This window comes from Vicugna pacos, chromosome 9 (assembly GCF_048564905.1).
Source record: "Vicugna pacos chromosome 9, VicPac4, whole genome shotgun sequence".
In the NCBI taxonomy this organism is placed as follows: domain Eukaryota; kingdom Metazoa; phylum Chordata; class Mammalia; order Artiodactyla; family Camelidae; genus Vicugna; species Vicugna pacos.
The window spans coordinates 73917788-73941081 of NC_132995.1; the positions used below are offsets into that span (position 1 = coordinate 73917788).

The window sequence follows — 23294 nt, forward strand, 5'->3', positions numbered from 1 at the left end:
CCATATAGTGTTCAACAAAAGCTTGACTGGGAGAAGAAGTCCCAAGAGCCACGAAGCACGTCTGCTCCCGGGTACGTCAGTTTGTTTCTGGAACAGCCCAGACTAATAGAAAGCTGCGTGTCTGGACCACAGTGTCCTGGCTCTGCGTTCAGTCGCTTTCACTTAATTATGCTCTGGCACAAGGCGTTGGCCACAGTGGAGACTAACAAGGCACATTCTGATCCTCTGCAGCTCTCTGAAGGCTCTGGTGGGGGAACTTGCTCGCAATATACAACCTCTTTGGAAGGGCTGAGATGGGAGAGAGTTCTCTCTGTCTCAGTATCAGGAAGACTTAAGTTTTTTCCTAAACTGTTTGATTTTATAGACAGGAGCTGACTCAGCTACAGCTGCTTCCATGTGTGTCTTGATGGTCAGAGAGCCGAGAGGTAAGTTGGTGGCGCAACACTCACTGATAAAAAAAACCTTGTAGCATGTGATTCATGCCCTCGCCCCACGTCTAGCTTCATCTGCATGAATTAATTCAACAACAGTTATTGTGCACCTACACGTGCCAAGAGAACTCTTCTAGACACAGCCCTGAGCAAAACAGACAGAAGTTCCCACCCCCAGGAAGATTACATTCTAGTGGGGGGAATACATGATCAACAACTTACATATGCATATATGTAACGTTATATATATGTTACCTGTATAATTACATATGTGTGCATATGCGTATGCATACCATTATATACTACATATGCATATAATATTACATACGTAATATTGTATTAGTTGGTGATAAAGAAGTAGGGAAAAAACCAGGGAAAGGGAAGAGAGTGGGAGGAGGCGAATTTTAAATAGAGTGGAGATTTGGGAAAGGCTTTCTGAGAAGATGCCACTTGAGCAGACTCTGAGGAGGCGAGGGAGTGTGCTGTGTGGGTCCCGGGGAAGGACATTCCACGCAGAAGGAGCAGGAGGTGCGCAGTCCCGAAGCAGGAGCGTGCCCAGCAGGCTGAGGAAGCAGCAAGGGGGCTGGCGTGGCGGGAGCGGAGTGGATGGGGTGGTGATGTGGTCAGACTGACGGGAAGTAAGGTCATGTCAGGTGTGAAGCCTGTGATGTACTTGGACCTTACGCTGCATCAGATGGGAAGCCGTCCGAGGGTTTTGAGCAGAGGAGTGACAAAATTTCAAAGGACCACTCTAACTGATGAGATGAGATCAGGCAAGGAAGACAAAGGGAAAAGCAGGAGGCCGATCGGGGACAACTGCAGGAACTCAGAGGCGATGGTGCTGTGAGCCAGCTGGTGGTGGAGGCAGGTGAGAAAGGGCCTTGCTCTGGGTTCATTTTGCAGGTGGAGCCAACAGGATCTGTAGATGCAATGCGGATACGAGAGGGAAGCTTTCGGAGGGCTGAGCTCTCCCAGGTAGTAGAATACGGGACAGCAGATTCGGACACACTGAGCTTGAGAGGTTGGTTGGACACCAAGTGAGGAGGCAGGAGTTTGAGTTCTGCGCAGATATCCTGGCCGGGTGTAAACAAACTGATGGTGTTTGGAGCTGTGACATGGGGAGGGACGACCACAGGGGTGGAGAAGGGGGCACAGAAGAGGGGCCAAGCACAGAGCCCGGGGCACTGCAGAGCTCAGAGCTCATCTCAGCCTCCCACCCTCGTTTTTTTAAACCTGATTTCCCAGGCTGGTATTTAGCAAATCTCATTATTTTCAGTTCTGTGAACCTCCTTATATTCTCTCTAGAACAAGTCAAATACAGTAGCAGTGATATCACGTTGTTCGTTTAAGACCTGTTTTGTAAGGGCCAGTGACACTGGGCATCAGGATATGGGGACAATCAGCCGGTTGGTCTCTGCCCCTTGAAGCTTCTATTACAGCTGAGGAAAAACGACAGTGCTTGATGTGTAAATAAACACACAATAAAGACAAATTCAAATTGTAACAGGTGTTGTGAAGAAACTAGAACAGAAAAAAAGGAGGAGAAGGTAGCGCAGGACAGGAGCTGAGACTTGGCTGAAGACATGCTATCTGACCTGGAACCGAGGTGGGGGGAAGGAGGCAGTGATGCTCAGAGGAAGGGGCAGCCAGTGCAAAGGCCCGGGACAGGAAGGAGCTGGGCGAGTCTCGGGGACAGACAGTAGGCTGGCTGGTGTGGCGGGAACTCAGGGACGGGGGAGCCGTGCTGGAGGCAAGGTGAAAGGGGTGGGTGGGAGTGGTCCGGGTTGAGTCTTGCCAGCCTGGCACAAACACTGGATTTTATTTCCCAGCAGGGGAGTGGTGGGCTGTGATTTATGCTGAGTGTAGCACGGCCTGGAAAGGAGCAGGGAGACTGGCGTGGAGGGTGTCACAGGGGCCAGGGACGGAGAGGTCGGGGACTGGGCGAGGTCGGAAATGGTACAAGCAGGGGAGGGGCTCAGCGCTGGGAAGGCCTTGCAGGCAGACTGAATGAAGGAAGAGGAAGGTCCAGGATGACTCCTGGGCTCTGGCTTGAGCAGCTGAATGGATGTCGACGCTATTTACGAGCCGGGCAAACTGGAAGAGGGCCAGGTTCGGGGAGAGATGAAGAGTTCCGCTGTGATAAGACGATGTTAAACTTGCGATGCCAGTTAGTCACCTTGCAGTTCTGCACATTATCTACAAGGGAAGTCACGCTTTCATTCAGTTAGTATTTGTTGAATGAGTGAGTGGATCCCGGCCCTTATGGGATGAGGGAGGCTGGACTGGGAGTTCAAATCGGCAGTTCAGAGTGATGATGCCAGTATGACACCTTAAGAAGCAGGTTCCCTGGTGTTCTCGCGACGAGTCACCTCGGCCACTGGTGGAGGCGCTGGGCTGAGAACGATGGGCGGTCTCTCTTCTACGGGCAGAGGGCGTGTGGCGGGAGAGACTGCAGGACCAGCGTGCCCGCCCCAGGGCAGGTCCAGGCCCCGTACCTGGGCTCCTTCCGCTGTCTCACATGTGACATCCCCATGCGAGGTGGAAATAGCTGTGGCCCTTGGGGACGATGTGGTGGCTCAGGCAGCCAGAAGCTGTGGACACGGTTCCAGCCTGAAAGGGCCCAAGGCCATCAGTAGGCAGCTCAAAGCTGGCCAGGGCTTCCAAACAGGCCTGACCCAGCTCTGTGACAAGAGCAGCGACTCCCCAGACAAGGCTTCTCCCCTTGCCCTGTGGGTCAGAAGCACCTCGGGGGAAGGTTGGCTCAGGCTCCAGGAATGGAGTTCGGGCTGGGTTTCTTCTGCAGGAGCCAGGCCTCTTCTCTGGGCCGTCGGCCTCACTGGTGTTAATTCACGAGGCGGCAGGAGCGGTGGGCGTGGCCCCCCCAAAGCCCTGTGCCTCCCATGTCCCTGTTTCCAAATGTACAACCTCACAACCCAGTTCAGCACACTCCCCTTAAGAACTTTGTTTTTGTAAATTTGCACATCAGTAGTAGAAATACAGATTTTTTTTTTTTGGCAGATGCAACTAATTGTACTAAACAATAACTGTAATGGTGGGTTTTGAATATAAGCATAAGAATTTATGGGGAAAAGAGGCAGTATCTTAGTCCATTTGGGCTGCTGTAACAAAATACATAGACCTGGTAGCTTAGAAACACCATAAACTTATTTCTCACAGTTCTGGAGGCTGGGAAGTCCAAGGTCAAGGCAGCAGCGTGGTCACGCTCTGCTGAGAGCTCTCTTCTTGGTTCACAGCTAAGCGCCTTCTCTCTGTCTTCACATGGTAGAGGGGCTCAGGAATCTCTTTTATAAGGGCACTAATCCCATTTATGGGGGTTCCACCCTCATGACCAAAGCACCTCCCAAAGGCCCCACCTCCTAGAGCCATCACATTTGGGGGTTAGGGTTTCAACATATGAATTTTGAGAGACAAACATTTAAACTATAGCAAACAGTATTTTGACATGATTAAGAGCTTGAAATCTGAAGCCAGACTGCCTGCACTCGACTCCAGGCTCTATTACTTACTAGTTATGTGCCTTTGGGAAAGTTTCTTCATCTCTTAATACCTCAGTTTATTCATCTGTAAAATGGAGATAATAAAGGTACCCAAATCATAGATTATACTGAGGATTAAATGAGTTAATTAATGTAAGGTAAAAATGGTGCCTGCACATAGTAGTGTATAGTAAAAGCTAATATTATTGATAATAGTATTGTTTTTATAGGTAGATGACTTGATAGAAACGCCAAGCCCAGGGTCATACACAGAGTTTCCATTTCAGTGGGCCTCACAAGATTTTGGTGAATTTTTCACAAGCACTGTAAGAGATTTTTGATGCAATTGGAACAAAGTGACACTATGAGAAACCCTGAACTATAAGGCAAAACTGGGCATCCAGGACCAAGGCAAGGGGGGATGTACTACAGGGAGAGAAGTGGGAGCAAAGAACTTCCCCTCTTTCCTGATTCACAGTTTCATACTCTTCAATGTGATGTGTTTAGAAAAGAATCCATTAAGCTCTTGCAATGGATACAAAAATAGTTTCCAAAGAGAGTAATTTCACTGTACTGTTGATTTTTTCACATTATTTTATTTTTACACATCTCCCTCCACTAGATTCTTTAATTGTGATATAATTCACATACCATAAAATTCAATATCTTGAAGTGTGCAATTCAGTGGTTTTTATAGTATTGAGCAAGTTGTACAATCATCTCCACTGTCTAATTCCAGAGTATTTTCATCACTACCCATTTAGAAAAAGATGTACCCATTAGCAGTCACTCCCATTCTCTCCTTCCCTGGCCCCTGGCAATCACTCATCGCCTTTCTGTTCCTATGGACTCGCCCCTTCTGGACATTTCAAGTAAATGGAATCTCACAGTATATGACCTTTTGTGATCGGCTTCTTTCATTAATCATGCTTTCAAGGTTCATCCATTTTGTAGCATGTATCAATATTTTTTTCCTTTCATAGCTAAGCAACACTCCATTGCATGGGTATAACACATTTTGTTTATCCATTCATCAGAAGATCGAATTTAGATAGGTCCATTTTTTTTTTTTTGCTATGATGAATCATGCTGCCATGAAATTCACGTACACATTTCTGTGTAGATAGATGTTTTCATTTCTTTTGAATAGATACGTGGGAGTAAAATTGCTCTGTCAGTGGTAACTCACTATCCAACTTTTTGAAGAACTGTTTTCCAAAGCAACAGCACCATTTTACACTCCCACCAGCAATGTATGAGAGTTTCAGTTTCTCCATATCCTCACCAACACTTGTTGATGTCTGTATTATCTGTCTTTTTTATTTAAGACAATGTGTTTATTTATCCTAGTGTGTGTGTGATATGGTATCTTAGTGCGGTTTTGACTTGTGTTTTCCTAATGACTAATGATGTTGAGCAGCTTTTCATCTGTCAGTCTCTGGCCCTGCAGGGTTTCGGGTCCTCAGGCTGGAAGAATGCTGCTGACTCCTTCCCATCAAGCCTAAAGGGGCGCGTGTTTTACCCGAGCATGAGCAAATAGCTAGGCCCTTTCTACAGCAGATGTGGTTTTTGCCTGAGAACCTAGCAGAGGAAATGAACACAAAAGTTTTAAAATTATTTCACAAACTAAATGAAAAGCTGAAGAAAATAAACTAACATGAATCAAATAGAAGAGAAACTATATGGGAAGACATTTTGTTATTTAAATAATTGCTAGAAAGATATTTATTTGCAGTAAAACTCACTACCCAGATCATCCTCCTGTGCTAAACAGGCTGGCCCACTGCCCTTGTTGACAAAGAATGCTGCCTGTCATTCCAGTAAACAACCAGTGCTGCCCGCCATGTGGTCGTCAGCCACTGCAGCCACCCCTGACAGTGCACCCTCAGGGAATTCAGGGTGGAGAGGAACAGCAGACTGGCCCAGAGAGTTCAGAACCGTAACGAAGGAATAATTTCAGTGAGCCCAGACTCTTGCATCTTCCCATACACAGAAAAGCACTAAAATCATTAGCTTGAGATGTCTGGGGTTGTGCGTGTGCGTGCGTGCGTGCGTGCGTGTGATTAGCAGTAATCTTTGGATGCTTGACTACATGTTTTTTGGTTTTTTCCAGTAAAAGCTCTATATGAGCTCTCTCCTCCCTCACCTCTTTGGAACAGTCCCCTAGAGCTATCTGAGAGGCAGCCATCCCAGGCTATAGTTCTCAGTACTGCCCCAAATAAAGCATAATTCTCAGCTTTGAGGTTGGGCACTTTCTTCAGTCGACACCCAGGACATCCAGTGATCCTGTAATATGCAAAGACAAACAGGCATGTTCCTGAGTTACACTTCCTTCAGAGACATCTTCTGACGAGCAACACACACAGGATGCTTCCTGACCGCGGCGGGGTTTACTTGGAGTCCTCAGTTGCTCAATCGCAGGAATTTCAAAGTGTTCTCAGTTTGTAGTTTGGGGATCAGAGGGCTGAATTCCTGGGGGGCCTGGAAAGTGGTGCGTATCACTAAGAATCTCTAAGCCAAAACTTGATGGGAAATGGATCTGATTTGTACTTACCGTGCAAACCAGGAATTCCCTAAAAATGAGATCGCAAATCCATTGGGAACTCTACTGAGGGTGTTCTGGGAGGTCCCAGAACCTTCATCATTTGGGAAATCTGATTTCAAACTTGAATGCCTCCTCTCTAGGCACATTCTCTCATCCTCTGAGTAGCATGATGAATTACTCTGCCTTTTAAAGCTTATAGTAGTAGAAATCTAAAACCAAGTCTGAGTTCTAAAAAAGCAGTTTGCACAAAGTTGTTGACAGAAGGTCTGTTCTCCGAGGCACTTGTGCCAGAACCTGATGGATCAGCTTTGCTGCCCGGGAATCCAGCAGCAGGCTGCAGAGACAAGGAGGAGAAAAGAGGCCCAGTGGCCAGCTGCTGTTTACCACTTAGTAGCCATGTGGTTTGGGGCAAAGTATTTTCTATGAACCCACTTCTTTCTCTGAAAAACTAAGATGAGGCTACTTATCTCAAAAGGTCACTATGAGGCGTAAGTACACGGTACAGTGAGCGCTTGACGTACTGAGAAGCGACACGCGAAGGAGGCTGTTGTTACTCCGCTCTTCCCTCCAAGACAGTGGGAACTTTCCATCCCTTTCAGACTCTTCCCGGACTCCAATCCCAAACCCCAGGAATAACTCCAGGCATTCAGAAGGTATTCTATAAAGTTTTCTTAGATGAAACAAATCCAGCTTTCTGGATGAATAAAATATTGAGTCGATAAGTGGATCTAATCATTTAACAAATATTTATTTGGTGCCTGTTCTGTTCCAGAGACGGCTCTAGGTCCTGCAGAAATAGCTGTGAACAGAACAGACAAAATCCCATGCCCTTATGGTGCTTCCATGCTGGAAAGGAGAGCCTCTAAATTAATCATGAGAATGAATTGGATGTTAACTGGAGGTTAAGTGCTGTGGAGAAAAATACGGCAGGGGAGGAGAGTGCGGGGTGCAGGGGCGAGGCTCGGCTCCAGATGGGTGAGGGCGTTTGTCAGGGCGCTTCACAGTTCTGAAGGCTGGATTCTTCGGAGGTGAGTTCACCTCCCAGGGCTCATTTCTAAAGAGGCGTCATCTTTCTCCCAGCTCAGTGGTCTCGCTGGCCCCAGGCATCAGCAGACAGGCTCAGGGTCAAAAGCCAGGCAGCAGTGATGAGGGCGAGCCCTGCCCAGCCCGGCAGGTGGAAGGAGACCCTGGGGCGGGGCTCCAGGACAGCCAGCCCCGGGAATTAGATCACCTCGGGAAAGAGTCTCCACCTTGGCTCTGTCTAAGAAGCCGGCCACTGTGTTTCCTTGAATGGCCCTGGACAGAGACTGGTTTCACACACTTCAAAGTCCTTCCTTGTTTGCATTACACCAATGACACATTCTTGTCCAGAGTCATGCAGACAAACAGCTGCTAATTTCCTAGCAACACTGCCCTAGTCATTCTTGGATGGAATGGAATTAATCCTGGCACAGAAATAGAAGTTTATGTTTCAGGAAAAAAAAAAAACTTTTCAGAATCCCTTTCCAAGTCCGCCTGACTGTTCAGTGTCCACCCCCAGAAACCATACTGGACCGCGCTCAGCAGGGGGTCCGCTCCCTTCAGCAGCCTGAGAGCCCGGACGTGTGGTAGCTTTGCAGGGAGGACTCACGTAAATAGTAGGAGTCACAGCACTTGCATGTGTGCAGAGCCACCGTGGGCTGTCTCTCGAATTTACAGAATCATCAGTGTTCTGCCTCATGACAAGTTTACTAGGACACCTGGACAAGCCTACAGAAAATGATTTAACATCATATAATGTCAGGGTAAAAAGGCCTCACCAGACTATCTGGTGAGGGGTGAAAACTAGGTTGTGTCCTGTGTGTGCACCCATGCTGGGTGTTGGCTCTGGGAAGCACTGCCTGTGAAGGAGTCCCAGGCGGCCGGTTGGTGGGACGTGGTGGGTGATTGATTGGCAATGTCGGCCGTGGATGAGCGGCAGTAAAGGGGCATGCCTCCTGGGTATCTACCATGCCAGGTTTAGGTCCAACTTCTTACTTTACAAATGAGGCAACGGAAATTCAGAGAGTTGAGATGACTCCACTGAGATGATACCACCAATGAGAAGCAGAGCTGGACCCAGAATCCAGCCCTCTAGAATTCCACCTGAGGGTTGTTTTCAGCATCCGTTCCTCTTGCTTTCATTCATAAAGTCTGGAGAGGGCTGCCTTAACAAGGGAAGGAGAGATTAGGGACCTGGCTGGTCTATCTGGTGCCTAACACTTGGCTCACGGGAACCAGCTGCTCTGGGGGTCCCAGCCCAATCCTGCTCCCTCTGCCCCCTCCCAGCAGGACGGCATGCCTCAAGCTCTTGTGGACACAGCAGGAAGAATAGGATCCTCCTCTTGAGAAACCTACAGTGATGCCCAGAGGGCTGAATCCCTGACCAGAACCTGAAGTTATCTCCTTCTCCCCATGGTTATATTGCCTTCATTGTTCTTATCATCCCGGTTTGGGGGCATGGCTCAAACTTGTAATGGTATGCACGAATTGCTTTCATTTTCCTCCCAGAGTGATGCTGACATAAATTGCATTTACTGCTATTTTAAAACCTAGTCTTCCTGGCTAAGAATAACTGATTCATTTGGTGAGAGAAGACATTCGTATGTGGCTGTCACTAGAAGGCAAAAGGGACCAGAAAGCGTTTCTGCTTTTGTTTTAATTTATCGAGAGAGAAGCTTTCTTTCAAGAATAAAATAAAATAAGCCTTGGCTGAACTGATAGTGTTTGCCATTTCTTTTGGCCCAGGACCTGGTCTTATGCCAAGCGCTATGCTTGTTGTCACCTCCTCCTGAAACACCCTGTTTCCTAACCTGGCAAACGCTGTTCCCTTTTGTGTCTTAAGTTCTCCTCTGCCTTGGGATAAGAAGAAGAAAATTTGTGTAGTTCCACAAACACTTACTGAGCATCTTCAGTATGTCAGGCACTGTGCTCAGTAAGTCCCCTGCCCTTGGGACATTTACCTGGAACTCACAGTGAGCCAGAGAAACACAGTGCTGCACCCTGTGCCCTGTTACCTCGTTTAATCTTCACCCTAAACCCCGCTTCTGGTGGTCACAGGCTGTGCCTCTCGCTCTCTAGGTGGGCATCATGTTTCCCCTTTTACGGGTGAAGGACTGAGGTTGACAGAGACTCAGCGGCTCCTCCCAAGGTCTCCTAGTCGAGCTGACTCCTCTGGAGCACTCCACATCACTTCACCTTCCTAGACCCAGTTTTCTCATCTGTAAATTCGGAGGAGCAGGCTGGATGATTCCATGATCCCTTCAAGCTCTAAATTTCGTAGCCTATGCCCAAAGTTGAATTTTACACTTTAAAGGGGCGAATATTATAGCATAGAAATTATATCTCAGTCAAGTTGTTTAAGGTGTGGAGAGTACAGCTCAGTGGTAGAGCGTGTGTTTGGCAGGCATGAGGTCCTGGGTTCATTCCCCAGTGCCTCCATTAAGTGGGGGAAGAAGCTGTTTAAATTTTGTGGGATCAAAGAAATTCAATAGGAAAATGCAAGGCTAACTGAGAAGTCAGGCTCACCCCCATTCTTAGCAGCCAGAAGGCTCCCCCCACCCACCACTGTGGCAAAGCCACGCCCACAGGGCGCTAGCGCTGCGTGGATCCTCCAGGGTCCTCTTGTCCACCTGGTTAGTGACGCTTCAACCCCGTCTATGATATTCCCGCCGGGTGATCGTCTAGCATGTGCCTGGCTGGCCTCTTTTTCCTCCTCTCCAAGCGTTTGTTGAACACCTACTGTGCGCTCAGCTCCACGCTAAGCGTTGAGAATACCTTTTTCAATGCTGTCTCTTTAATGTGGTAAACTTTTATTTGAACTTTTGTAATGTATAAGACAGTTTACTGGTTTGAATTCCTTTTTGTTTATTGATACCTCTTTTAGGTTGGATTCTCCCAGAAGCAGATCCTGAGGCAAAGGTTCAAATGGAAATCATTTGTTTGGGAAGTACAGGTTAACACTTGTAGGGAGGTGGGAAAGGGACCCAGGGAAGGAAGCCAAGAAGCCAGCTGCCACAGTGAGCCACTACAGCGCAGCCCTGAGGGGAAAGTCTGAGAAAAGGTGTAAAAGCATCCCCCACAAGGGCCAGGGAGGCGGGGTATCTGTGCGCTAAGTTCGGGGTCCTTCGCTGAGCATGCGCACTGGAGATGTGTTATTTCTTGGCACCCCTGGCTGCCGAAGGAAGCGCGGATTATGCAGCTTCCCGAGATCTAAGTTAGGAGAGGGGAGAACCCTCAGGCACAAACGCACACTCTGGCAGTTGGTATTTGCGGGACCTGTGGTCCAGGGGCTACAGGTGGACACTGACAGCGTCAGCTGCAATCCCCCCCTCCTCCCACGCGCGCGGGTGGCGGGCAGGAGCCCACAAAGTGCGTCATAGCGCCGTGAAGTAGGTAAAGGCCAAGAGGGAAAGCAAGATGAAAAAGAAAACAAGCCTTTCTGGTAAGGCAGTGAGTGTCCTAGCTCACCTGGACAGCAGGTCATATTTGTTAAACTCTGGTTCCCCAAAATACCACCAAAACTGCCTTTGAAAAGGCAAAAGTGAATTGCCTGCCTGTCACAAGAATTGAGGCCACAAACTTGACAGAGTCCGGAGCAGCTCCAAGGGGAGGGGCTTGGTCGAGATCTGGGTTAAAGCAAGTCTTCCTTCTGTGCAGGAGCAAGATGAGAAGTAAGGGTCACCGAGGGACCCAGGCTGGCCAGCACAGAAGGGGGAGGCTTTTGCAGTGACGGTTTCAAAGAGTCCTGTGTGGTGTTAATTATTGGAAAGTTGAAGAGTCAGGCGTTTGTCTAAGCGGTTTGAGGGGGAAGTTCCTGAGGTGAGCACAGTGGCAACGTCAGGCCCCCGGAGCAGGTGTTGTGCAGGATGGGAAAGTCGTGCTGATGGTCAGTAAGCTGTGTGGGTGGCGCTGGTTTCTGTTCACACCTTCAGCGTAAGCCTGCGACATTGCAGGCTGAAACAATGTAGGGAAAGCAGTTCTCCAGAAGCCCACACGCCGCCCAGGGACCGGTCATTCTTGCTCATTAGGGAGAAAACCCCCACACCCATGCTCCGTCTTGGAGAAGGAGCAGGATTAGAGGGGAAGGCTTGGAGTGCAGGGGCGTGACAGTGTCTGTGGCTGGCACGGGGCACGTGGCCCTGGAGCCCCAGCGGGGGCCTGCGGGCGGAGAGCAGGGGCGTCCCTGCGGCGACGTTTCCTCTGCAGGAAGCGTGCCCCCTGCCTCGCTGCCAGGTAGGGCAGCTCTCTCACTGTCGGCAGAAAGGAAGTCACAGCCAGTCTGGCCCCCTCTGCCAGCCCCTGCTTCTCCCCGGCTCACTCTGGCGTTGCGGCTGCTATCCTGTTCTCTGCTAAGTGTGTCCCCGGGGCAGCGGAGCTCGGGGCAGGATGCTCCCTGCTCCCCTAGCCTGGTGGGATCACCAAAACCCCAGGGGCTGCTCCACCTCTTCTCTCCAGGCCACCACGTGCCTGCCCCCCTCACCCCGTCAGCTGCTGGCTGCACCCCGGGCAGGCAGGCAGGCAGGCAGGGTCAGATTCTCCCTCTGGACAGGAGAAGGGACCTGAGGCTCAGGGTCAAGTCAGTGAAAGAGCTGGGTCAGCAACTGGGTCTTCTGTCTTAGTGCAGAGCTCCTTCTGGGGTGAGAAGTGCCCCCCCATACTCACCCCTAAAGTCACTGTGACAGAGTCGCCGGCCTGTAATGCTGCGCTCCACGTCCGACCAGAGAAGCCGCTCTTTCAATGAGAAACGCGGTTGCACTTGGCTGCGCTCTGCAGGGCCTTGCTATTCAAACATTTACAAATATAGGTGATTATTGTTTTCATTATGAGAGTAATAATGCTCATTACAGAAAATGTGCTTAGAGGGTGGATTTCTGTGCTTCAGAAGGAAACCTTTGCTTCATTCCTGGGGGAAGCTGACCTCATCTTAGAGGAATGAATGCTCCTGGGGGAGGGCCGGGTCCTGGCCTCACTGGTTTTGTGTTTCTAAGGAAGGCCTGGGCCCTTCTTACTCTCCAGGAGGGTAAATAAGTCCTTATGTTCCTAAAAGCTTAACAGACCTTCGTGTCCTTTCCAACAAGCTGTTAAGTCTTATTATGTAAGAAAAGAAAGAATGAGAGCTTTTGTGTAAAAGAGCCCGGTGAGGGGGGGCAGTCCTCAGGAGAAGGGGTCACTAACAGTGGCTTTGCGGCCGGACTCCATCCCTGGGGGTGGACTGGACCAGGGCTTGCTGTCCTCAAAGTGCCAATGACAGGGCAGGAGACAGAGCACTGGGCGAGATGCTCTGATGTCCAGGGGCCAACGGAGGGGCCACCCACGCTGCCGGCACCCACTAGGAAGGGCGAGCAGGCCCCCTCAGAGCGCCTGATTGATTGATCCGGGAGGGAGGGAGTGAAGCTTCACAGAAGCCTTGCTCTTTGCCCCTCCCTCAGCGCCCCACATCTATCAGGCCTGGGAACCTGGTCCTGGCAGGGGGTGGATTCTGTTTCTGTATTTGGAGGCCAGAGAAGAATGGCTAGTGCCCCCGAGCAGGGCGGGAGGGGACTAGACACCAGTGTTGCAACACACAGAAGGTTACAAGAATTCCACGGGACTCCCCACCCCGGCGAGTGCAGCTGACAGTGCTGGTGTCCCAGGTTCTCGGGGGCCTTTACCCTTGGCCCTCCCTGCAGATCAGGGTGTTCCATGGGGAAACAGAGGGGTGGTTGGTTCCAACTCTTTCCCCAACACTGGCTGCGGCATCTGTGCAAAAGCAGCTTTTAGCCAGAATGTTCCACCCCTGGAGAAAGGTGAGCCTCAACACCCAGGACTGCTGGTGACAGGCCCTTCGCTGCCTTTCTGTTTTCCTAATTCAGCAACATCTTGCAACACCTGAAACTGCTTAAGGCTGCCTGGGGTTTTGCAATCCAAGTGTTTGCAGCAGAGGATGCTTATCAGTGGAACAGGTAAGTCCAGGTGTCAGCAGAGCGGCGAGTGCAAAGGGTGGCACGAGGGGGTTCAGAGCCCCTTACCTCTGGGGTGCATGCAGGGCGTGTGTCCCTGGTGTTGCCCCTGCTTGGGGTCTCAGTGGGACTGAATGGCTTTGGTGTGACCCTCCAGACATGAAGGAAGTCCGGCTGTCTCTTGGTTACTGCCTCTAGTAGTTCACAGTACTTCTGTGAGGCAGGTGATGAGATGTGATTGAATCTTGGCTTGTGCATTGTGAGGATCACACACCTTTTTGCTTAATTAAACAGAATTCAATAATATCTAAGCCACATGTGGGGAGAGTACAATGACCCTCAAAGTCATCCACGTCCCGCTCCCCAGAGCCTACAGCTGTGTTGGATTGCATGGCAAAGGAGTCACCATCACAGGTGAAAGTAAGGTTGCTAACCGAACGACGTTAAGGTCAGGAGGTAATCCTGCAATATCCAGGTGAGCCCAGTACAATAACAAGGGTCCTCAAAAGTGGAGGAGGGAGGCAAGTGATGTGATGTGAGGGCTCAACGCACCTCAGCCAACACCTTGATTTTAGCCCAGGGAGAGCCACACGGGACGTCTAACCTGCGGGACTGAACGGTGACAGAGCTGTGTTACACTGGCCTCTAAGTCCGTGGTACCCTGTTCTAGCAGCTGTGGGGAGCGAATAACCACGTGGTGACACATCTTTGAGAAACCGCTCACCAGGCATCGATGGATGTTTCAGAGTTTTCAGATCTCTGCCTCAAACAAGGAAGCAATTCTTACTCCATTTTTTAGGTTTCTCCAGACCTTATGTATCAAGGGGAAAATATGTCCTGAAAGCTCCAGAACCCCTTTCCCCAGCCCCATGCTGCTCCCTTCTCAACCCGAGAGGCTACCCTGGCCTGGAGAAGAGAAGCGAGAAGGAACACCACCAGCTGGAAGCAGCCACTCCCCGTCTCCGAGCTGGGGGAGGCTCACCCCAGAAAGGTCCCGGGCCCTGCCTGCTCAGGGAGGGAGGCCCAACCGCGGAGCCAGCGCTTGGTCAAGAAGGAAAGTTGACCCTACCCTTCCCGCCTCTCATCCCACTTAAACAGTTCAGGGTGGTGCCGCTCACTGCTGAGAGAGGTGACAAGACGCCTCGGGGGCTTCAGTCTGCTCCCAGTGTGAGGAGGAAGGGGGTTTGCACTGGGAAGTTCTCTTTGCTGCTTTCAGTCCTCGGGGGAAGAGGGGACAGGGTGGCTGCCAGCTAGTGCCAGGCCCCCTTCCGCCCACCAGCCCCAGGCCTCGCTGAGCGAGGTCACAGACTCCAGCGGGAGGGCTGCTGACCACGTGCTCCACGATTTAGAGGAACAAACACTCAGGGCGAAGGCAGCCTCCTTCTCCAGCCCTCCGTTCCCTCCAGAGCTTGGGCTGATTTCCCCCAATGCTAACAAACAGCTCATAATTACTAGCAAACCCCTTGGCACCCGGAAGCCAGGCAGCGTCACTTCCAACGTGGATGTTGGAAGTGCCAGGTCTTGGCCCCAGTGCAGTCCCAGGGTGTCCCTAGCCCCTGTCCAGCCCGAGTGCACTGATGTGCAGAGGCTCACCACCGTCCCCAGGAAGCTGGCTCATGGCAGCCAGACCGGGGCTCCCACAGGCCTGTTTCCATCCACCTGACAGCGAGGCGTGAACACTGAGCCCTCCCTGATGCTCAATGTGGAGCAGGTCCAGAAGGCGCAAGATGCGTGCCTGGTCTCAGAGGCCACTTACGTGCGGACGGAGAGCAGGGACCACAAGCCGTTCCTCCCCAGCATCCGCTCTGACACCTGCTGGGCGGTGTGGGAGACGGCGTGAGAACTGCAGGGGGGACACTGAGCTGGTGCTCAGGCCACGACGGGCTGAGGCACACGGTCAATTCAAACTTATTTCCCTGCGCTCTACGTGTTTGCATAAGAAAACTTCTCTCCAGAGAGAGCAGAATGAAGCAACACCTCCATCCCCTCCCCTCCCCCTCCCTACCCCCTGGTGGAGGCAGAGAGGCGCGCACCTGTGGGGCCACATTCCCCTCCTGGGCTGGGTGTTCATTTCGCCTTTCCCACGCAGCCTGCTGGTTTTCCGCCAGGCACCCGCGCCGCTCCTTCAGGCTGGGCTGTGGGGGACAGGAGAGGCTGGGAGGCCTTGCCCACCTCCCCTCCCGCTCCTCCCTCCACGGCCCCCCAGTCTGGGACGCTGCCCGAGGCATTTCTTTGCAGGAACCTGCAGGCAGACTTGTGGCAGTTGGTGCCCTCTACCAGAGACAGGGAATTGGCCGACCCGTCCCCCTCCTTCCTCACCCCAGGCTCGGGGGACAAGGCCAGGCAAGGTCTACAGCATCTCCCAGAGGGCCCCCGTGGGAGTGAGAGCATCTCTCTGCCTGGTCCCACGCTTGTTCCATGCACTTGGATGTGCTTCCTTCCCTCATCAGCCTGTTACTGGGAAAAGGGAAATAAGCATTGCCTAGGTAGTTCTTAGTCACCCGAAAGAAAAGAATTTTTGACGAGAGACAGAAAGCGTGGTATAAGCAAGATTTTTATTAGTGAGGTAAAAAAGAATAGTGAAAGAGAGCACACTCCCGAGAATTGGGGGCGGGCCAATCCCAGAGAGGAGAAACGGCGCCGCCCCTTCGTCTTTCCTGTTTTTACATCCTGGTTTCACGATCGATTGGTTGGTTGGTTGATTGACAACTCAGGTTCCCTGCGCTCGGTTGACTGACAGCTCCGGTTCCTTGTGTTCTGGGTTGTTCCTTTCACCTTCCTCTCCCCCTGCCCAGTGCTCGACGCTACCTAACTGCCTAACAAGCCCACTTAAAGCCACAGAGGGGAGGCTGTGTTAGAAAGAAAGAGGGGACATCAGCGAGAAGGTGCCTCCTTTAGGACCTCGTCAAGCCAAACCCAGGAGAAAAGCAGCCCCGGGGAATACTGTGGCCGAGCAGAGGGCTCGCACCGCTGTCTTTGGGTTCATAGTTACGTCCTTCTCAGCTACTGCTGGGGTGCATGTTGTGTGAGGCCATCAAGGACACAAACTGTGGCACCGGCGTGGCGCTTAGTAGGTGCTCAGTAAACCATCAACTCAGTGGAGCTCACTCCAGGGAAGCTGGGAAGGGGCTCTCTGAAGACCCCCGGGTGAGAGAGAATGGCTCTTGGACTTTCTGTCCACCTGAAGCCACCAACGAACAAGAGTTTAGGCGTCGCGACATCCCATTTTTCTCTATTACTGGAGGAGTCAACTTCACTGCAGGCTCATGGGTGGACCTAAGGCTCCTTGTGCGCAGACAGTGAGGTCGTCTTCAGGTGAGAGAAGCTCTGAGCCTGGCCTGCTTTCCAGGGCAGAAGGCCGAGCCCTGAACTGATCATTGTCCTCTCCCCAGAACTGCTAGCGGGCTGTCCAGGGCTCCTTTACGCGCTGTTTCTGCAGGGCTCACCCTGGGTGCTGCTCCCACGGTGTAATGTTTGGTCGTAGCATTTATTGTATGTAATTTATTATTGTACAGGGAACCGGGAGGAGGTTGAAACATCCTCTGAGCTTGGGAACAAGCCTGAGGAGTCCGCTTCTATAACCCTACTGAAAAATTCCCTAATAAGTTAAAGAAGGAAAAAGAAAGAGAAAAAAGTCCCTGGCACTTGAAGACCAGAGAATCAAGTCATGTTCGTCCCCCACAGGCCTTAGACAGCTGATCCCCTAGGACTTCCTGTCACTGCCGTGAGATCTCCGCGTCTGTCTCTGCAGGGTTAGTAAGCATGGGGGCATTTGGTGTCTGGGCTGTTCACTTCCTCGGCCTGAGCCACGCCGGGCAAGCTCACTCTCCCCCAAGAAGCGTGGAGGAGTGAGGAGGGGCGCAGGCCTGGGCGGGGTGGCGCTGAGCCCTCGCCAGCCTGTGCGTCCGTCCTCCAGCTGCAGAGCAGCCTGGCCGACTCACCCAGCCAACGGCCTTGTGGTTTTTTGGAAAAGGAAGTGTCAGAGTAAAAGGGGAGGTGGAGGGGACGCTAGACGGGATTGTATTTCCAGGCCTCTCTGCCCAGGAAGTAAAAGTTTGCTGGGAAATGCTTCTGATGGCCTTAAGTGGCACAGGTGATACACTCGAGGGAATACCGTCCCCCGCTGCGCGGGGCCTCTGGCAAGTATTTAATATCGCCGTCTCTTGTATTTGTCTCCAACTAAACGGTCCGTTCCTTGAGGGTGGAGGTTAATTTCCACAGCTTTGTTACCTGCCCCAGGGCCAGGGCCTTTCATCCACGTGCCCAGGAGTGTTGATCTGCCTTGATCTCCTGTTGTGGAAGACAGTGTTTTTTCAGGAAAGGAAGAGCACTGAATTCATGAAACTCAGTACAGGTTTTGACCTCGATTTATAGATGGAAACGTCTAGAAAACTAAGAGGGTTGGGCCAGTCTGTGAGACCAGTTCTAGCTCTGGCCCTGGCGTCCTCGGAGTCGTGGAGGAGTGGGGTCAGAGCGGGGCGGCCGGCTGTTGGCAGCACCGCACAGGTGGGTGCTGGTGCCCAGGGCTCCAGAGACCGTGTCCTAGTCCCTTCTTTGCCGCCACCAGGATGTGCACACAGAGGCACAGCAGGACCTCAGCACCGCCCCTGGGTGTGTAGGCAAATATTAACTTGAATCATTTACTGAATTAGTATGTGCTAAGGACCTTCTGCAGAACACTGGGCTGAGGGCTGTATTGTGAGGGGTGCCAAAGGTGCCTTCAGGGAGGTCGGGGTCCAAATACCAGCTCCGCCTGTGTCGCCCCGCACATGCTCCGACCTCTCCGAGGCGATTTCCTCGTCTGTGAAACAAGGAACGCCAGTCCTATTTTGCTTGTTTTAAGAATTCGAGGTAATATATGGAAAGCTTGTTGGGCTGTTTCCAGGACTGGATTGTTATTAAGAAATAGACTTTATCTGATAATTTCCCAGCATAGTGCTTAGCACCTGGGAGTTATTAAATAATTGGTCATGTAGGGGAGCAGATTTTGCCACCCCCAAATATGTCTCTTTGTCATAGGGATTTTTTTAGGCTGATTATTTTTAAGAAACAGCAGACGCAGGAGAAGCTCGGAAAACCGAGCACAGGCTGCCCTTTGTAAGAGACATTCACACTTACAAGGGAAACCTGTTTGTGAGGGTGTCCCCCTCGCTGTACCAGAAAGAGGAGGTGACTCGATCTCTAGAAACCCTCATCCGAGGAGAAGGCAGGGACCTGAGTCTGCACAAAGCCTTCCTCTTGTTGCTGCGCTTTTCCTGCGCCTTCCTAACTCCCCCACCTCCAGCGTCTCTTCAGTTGAGGCTGATGTTTAAGGGGAGGGTTTCCGCCATTTCCGCTTGTTACTCAGTTTCCTAGGTCTCGCCTCTGTACACAGGAGTTACACAGGCTAATTTTTGTTTGCTTCTCTCCTATTAATCTGTCTCATGTCGATTGAGTAATAATTGTACCAGCCATAGAATGTAGCGGGAAGGAGGGGAAGCGTTCCTCCGCTGCAGTGGTTGCTGCAGTTACTGTTAAAACGCTGTCACCCGTGTCATCAGCGCGGGCCAGTGTTAACGACGCTTTCGGAAGAGAGGAGACCTGAGGGGGCCCCAGTGGAGGACTGGGGCTCAGCGAGTGGCAGGCGAGTCTCCACCCGAGGGCTCTTTGCCTCCCTAGTGCACAGCCTGCGTGCGTCACACCCTCACCTGTGTCCCTGCGAAACTACTCATAGGTTTGTTATTCATTCTCCACAACCCGTAGACCCGCCTTCCGCAAGGCTTTCTGACAGGAAATAGAACTGTCAGCAGATTTTTTAGAAATTAAAATTGGGTTCAGCTCTCGTGTGTTTCTCCAGGCATTCCCCGCAACCCAGACGGCGGCTTTGTTATCGGCAGGGCCATGGTGGGTGTGTGGCGGGGTTGCTTTGGAGGAGGTTCTCCCCTTAAATGGGTCTGAGGCAGCCTGGGGCCACTCCACTGCCCCCAGAGGAATGTAAGAAATGCCCTGATCCCTCAAGAATCTGGATTAATAGGCCTTCTTGGTGGGCAAGGGAACCTGCTATAAATCCTAGCATCTAAATTCAAGGGCTTTCAAATTCTTGCTTCTTAACTCTCTGCTGTTAATTAATTCCATACACGTCATCACGTGTTCTTTGCCCCCCCCACCCCCGCTCCTATTTTTCTTTGAAGCCATAACCATATTTGGGGGGTTAATAAACAAGTAACTGTGGGAAAGGTTTTTACTTCTTTGGCCTTACCTGTCCTCCCCGCCTCCCCTTCCCTCTCCCAGGAAAGCATCGCACTTGGCTTTACTGCACTTCACAGACACCGAGGGGTTGGTTTGTTTACAAATCGAAGGTTTATGGCAACCCTGCTTCGAGCAAGTCTGTCGGAGCCATTTTTCCACAGCATTTGCTCACTTTGTATTTGTGTCACATTTAGGTAATTCCCTCAATATTTCGAACTTTTTAATTATTACTATATTTGTTACAATGATCTGCGGTCAGTGATCTCTGATGTCATTGTTGTAGCTGCGTAAGACGCCCACAGAAAACGATGAACTTAATCCATTAACGGGTTGTGTGCTCTGACTGCTTCGCCGACTGGCCATTCCCTCTCTCCCTCTCCTCAGCTCCCCCTATTTCCTGAGACACAAAAATACTGAATTTAGGCCACTTAATAGCCCTACAATGGCCTCTAAGTGTTGAAGTGAAAGGAAGAGTTGTGTGTGTCTCACTTTAAATCAAAAGCTAGAAATGATGCAGCTTAGTGAGGAAGACTGGCCAACCACCAGGCCTCCTTTGCCAAACAGCCAAGTTGTGAATGCAAAGGGAAAGTTCCTGAAGGAAAGGAAAAGTGCTGCTCCAGCGAACACACGACTGATAAGAAAGCAGAATAGCCTTGTCACTGATAACAGAGAAAGTTCCTGAGGCCTGGAGGGAAGATCAAACCAGCCACAAGGTTCCTTTAAGCCAAAACCTAATCCAGAGCAAGCCCCAACTCTTTAATTCTGTGAAGGCTGAGAGGGGTGAGGAAGCTGCAGAAGAAAACTGTGACCTGGCACGTGGCACTTAGCCTTTCTGGGCCCCACTTTCTTCAACTGCGAAATGAGGTTAATCACACTTCTTAACACCCCGTTCCTGCGAGAGTTGAAGAGTGTGCAAAGCCCCCTGGTGCCTGGCACAGTGCAGGGTCAACAGATTTAGAAATACCTCTCCCTTCTCTCCGCTGCCTCCTGGGTGCATTACCTTGCTTTATTGCTGCTGAAATTTCAGTAGCTTAAGATATCTTAATATTGAAATGTGGAACCTGGAAAATACTATTTTTTTTTTAAATAGAGACAAAAGTAAAATCGAATTACTTTTTTTTTTGCAGGGCTTTTTCGACATTTTCTAAATATCCTGCTGAATGGGGGTGGGAGATCTGGAAAAGGAACCGGGGACTTTGCCCTAAATACCCATTAACTGGGGCCTTGAACTGTGGTTTCAGGTGTTGTCACAGCTCCTACAGCACGCAGACCAGGGAGCAGCTGGGCTGCTGTAAAATCACCTTCCCCAGGTGCAAAGACTGCAGCTTTAGAGACAGCCTGTGAATCAGCAACAGGAGTGCAGTGTGAGTCACTGATAAGGAAGGGGTGACTCAGCCAGCTAGCCTTCCTTTAGGTACCACCACCTGAACGAAGCGCCACTTCGGTGGGTATTTTGTGCAACGGTGTCGGGGAGAGAGGATGAAGTCATCGAGACTGTGAGATGGGAGCTTTCCTCCTGAAGGGACGGGGGCGGAGCCCCAGCAGACACCCGCGCACCCTCCTCTGCTAACCCCCTCCGCCCTCGGATCCCGTTTTGCTCCAAGAATCATCCTCTTGAGGAAACGCTTACTCACTTTACTCATTACTACCACTCTCCTTTTTTCCTCCCCCAAACCACATTCAGAAATGCCAGGGCTCAGGAGAAGAGTCTCTCCCTTCTCCGCCTCCTCACAGTTACAGAGCTACCCGGAGACACCTTAGGAGGCCATGTGAATCCCCCAGGCATTTCCCAGAAGGATTCTGGCCCATCCTATTTCTAAAGGCAGCCACAAAAGGAATTCCAGGTCGAGTTCAGTATAAGCAGGTCACCATCTGCCTGGAATGTCCCCTCCAGCACAGGTGAAGCACCTTGTTTCTCTCTGTGCTTCAGTTGGCTCCCGCCTCACTCAGCCTCCAGAGCATCTCACGCCAACAGCTCCGACTTCCCGAGCCTGCGGAGGAAAGGGCGTGACGCTGCAGGGCTTATCAGTCCAGATAGTCAGGCTGCTTCCTCGCACCTACATCAATCCAGCTGATGCTTATTTGAAACTAGAAGGAGGGCTTGTGCCAGACGCCACTGGGGCCCCTCCTCCCCACTGCAGAGCTGGAGCCGTGCCTGTGGCTTTACGGTGCTTTACGCAGCCACGTCCCCCTGTCGGCTAATCAGTCCTGGCTCTGTGCCCTGGGGAGACCTGCAGGCACTGATGTGGGCTCCTTCCTCAGTCCTGGTGAGGGGCAGGGAGGGAGTCAGGGCAGGGGCTTGACAAGAGAAGAGGCTGCTCAGTCAAGCAGGGACCCAGGTGGCCCCGGGAGCCTCGCAGTCATGGGCAGGCTGCTCCCCTCTTGTGTCCTTGTGTCAGGCTGCCGCCATCGCACGTGGGCCACAAGGCTGATCCCTTCCAGAGCTGGCTGGCCCCGCCTGCACCCCTCCTTCTGCCTGTCTGTTCCCCTACTCTTTCCTGGAAGATCCCGTGGGGGCCTTACCTCCTGGAAGGGGGCTCTGGTCTAGGTTTTTCCTCCCCAGCAGCCAGCACCCTGTTGGGAGCAAGGCTGAGTGACCACTTGTTGATTGTTTCCAAAATGCCAGCTTGACCAATCCCAAGTGAGTCTTCAACTTTCAAGGAGCCCCTGGCCAAACGGATGGCCAGAGTTGTTAGAATCTTGGATCCAGCGGATCTAGACACAGACTTGGTTGGCTCAGTCCTCCTAGCCGGATCCCCCTCCCTGGGCCCTGCACCCTCCCCAGTAAACAACCAGGCAGAAGGTAGGGGCTGAAGGGATCAGGGGGAGGAGAGAGGGGGAAGCAAGAGGAAGGAAGAGATTAGGAAAGATGCAGAGAGAGGAAGAGGAGGGAGGCAGGGAGTGGGGGAGACAAGGAAGTGAGGGCAAGGCTGGGGTCCTGGAGGATGGCAGAGAGCTCAGCTGGGCTGGGCAGGGGAGGGGAGCTGGGACATAAGTTATCCTAATTATTGAGTTCCTACTGTGTGCCTGGCTGTGTTGTAGGGCTTGGGGATACCGTGCTCAAGGAGACCAGCTCTTTCCTCAGAGTTCATATTCTCGTGGATGACTGATGACAAACAAATTAACATGTAATGAAAGTTGTTAAAGGAAAATAAAGCAGGTGACGGGCACTCTCAAGTAGAGGCAAATCCCGCTTGGAAGGTTCTGACTCCTGGTCCAGAGCCATTGTGCTCATGTGAAAGACAAAACGCATCAGACAGTGAGACACTCATTCGGGCTATTGTGATAGGGAGAGTGTTCATTAAGGAGGAATGTTTCAAAGAAAGGGAAGGGGCCTGGGGTTTTGTACAGGCAGGTAAGCAAGGGAGTCATCCTCTGAGTCTTACAGGAGCCTTGAGGGAGGATGGAGATGGGTCTTGTCTTGAAATACTTGAGGGCAGGTGGTCCTTTGGGGTTTAGCCTTTGGAACACAAAAGGACGCGAGGTTTTGAAAAAGCAGAGTAGGGGTTTTCTTAAGCATTGCTGTTTTCCAGAAGCACAGGCTCAGGTAAAGGGCAATCTTGTGACTAACATCGCCCGACCCCCATTATTCTAAAAACTAAATGTGATTGTTTGCCTGTGCTTATTACCTGCA

The 23294-nt window shown here is 51.4% G+C and overlaps 2 long non-coding RNA genes across 2 annotated transcripts in view; one reads left to right on the forward strand and one right to left on the reverse strand.

Moving 5' to 3' along the window:
* Positions 1 to 23294, forward strand: part of LOC116281791 (uncharacterized) — a 144408-nt gene that overhangs the window by 108880 nt on the left and 12234 nt on the right. The gene's annotated exons all lie outside the window — the stretch shown is intronic.
* Positions 10360 to 15568, reverse strand: LOC140698299 (uncharacterized). The gene is made up of 3 exons (XR_012076008.1): positions 15466 to 15568; positions 15189 to 15244; positions 10360 to 12273 (listed from the first exon to the last, which is right to left on the reverse strand). It is a non-coding gene; the product is annotated as an uncharacterized lncRNA (long non-coding RNA).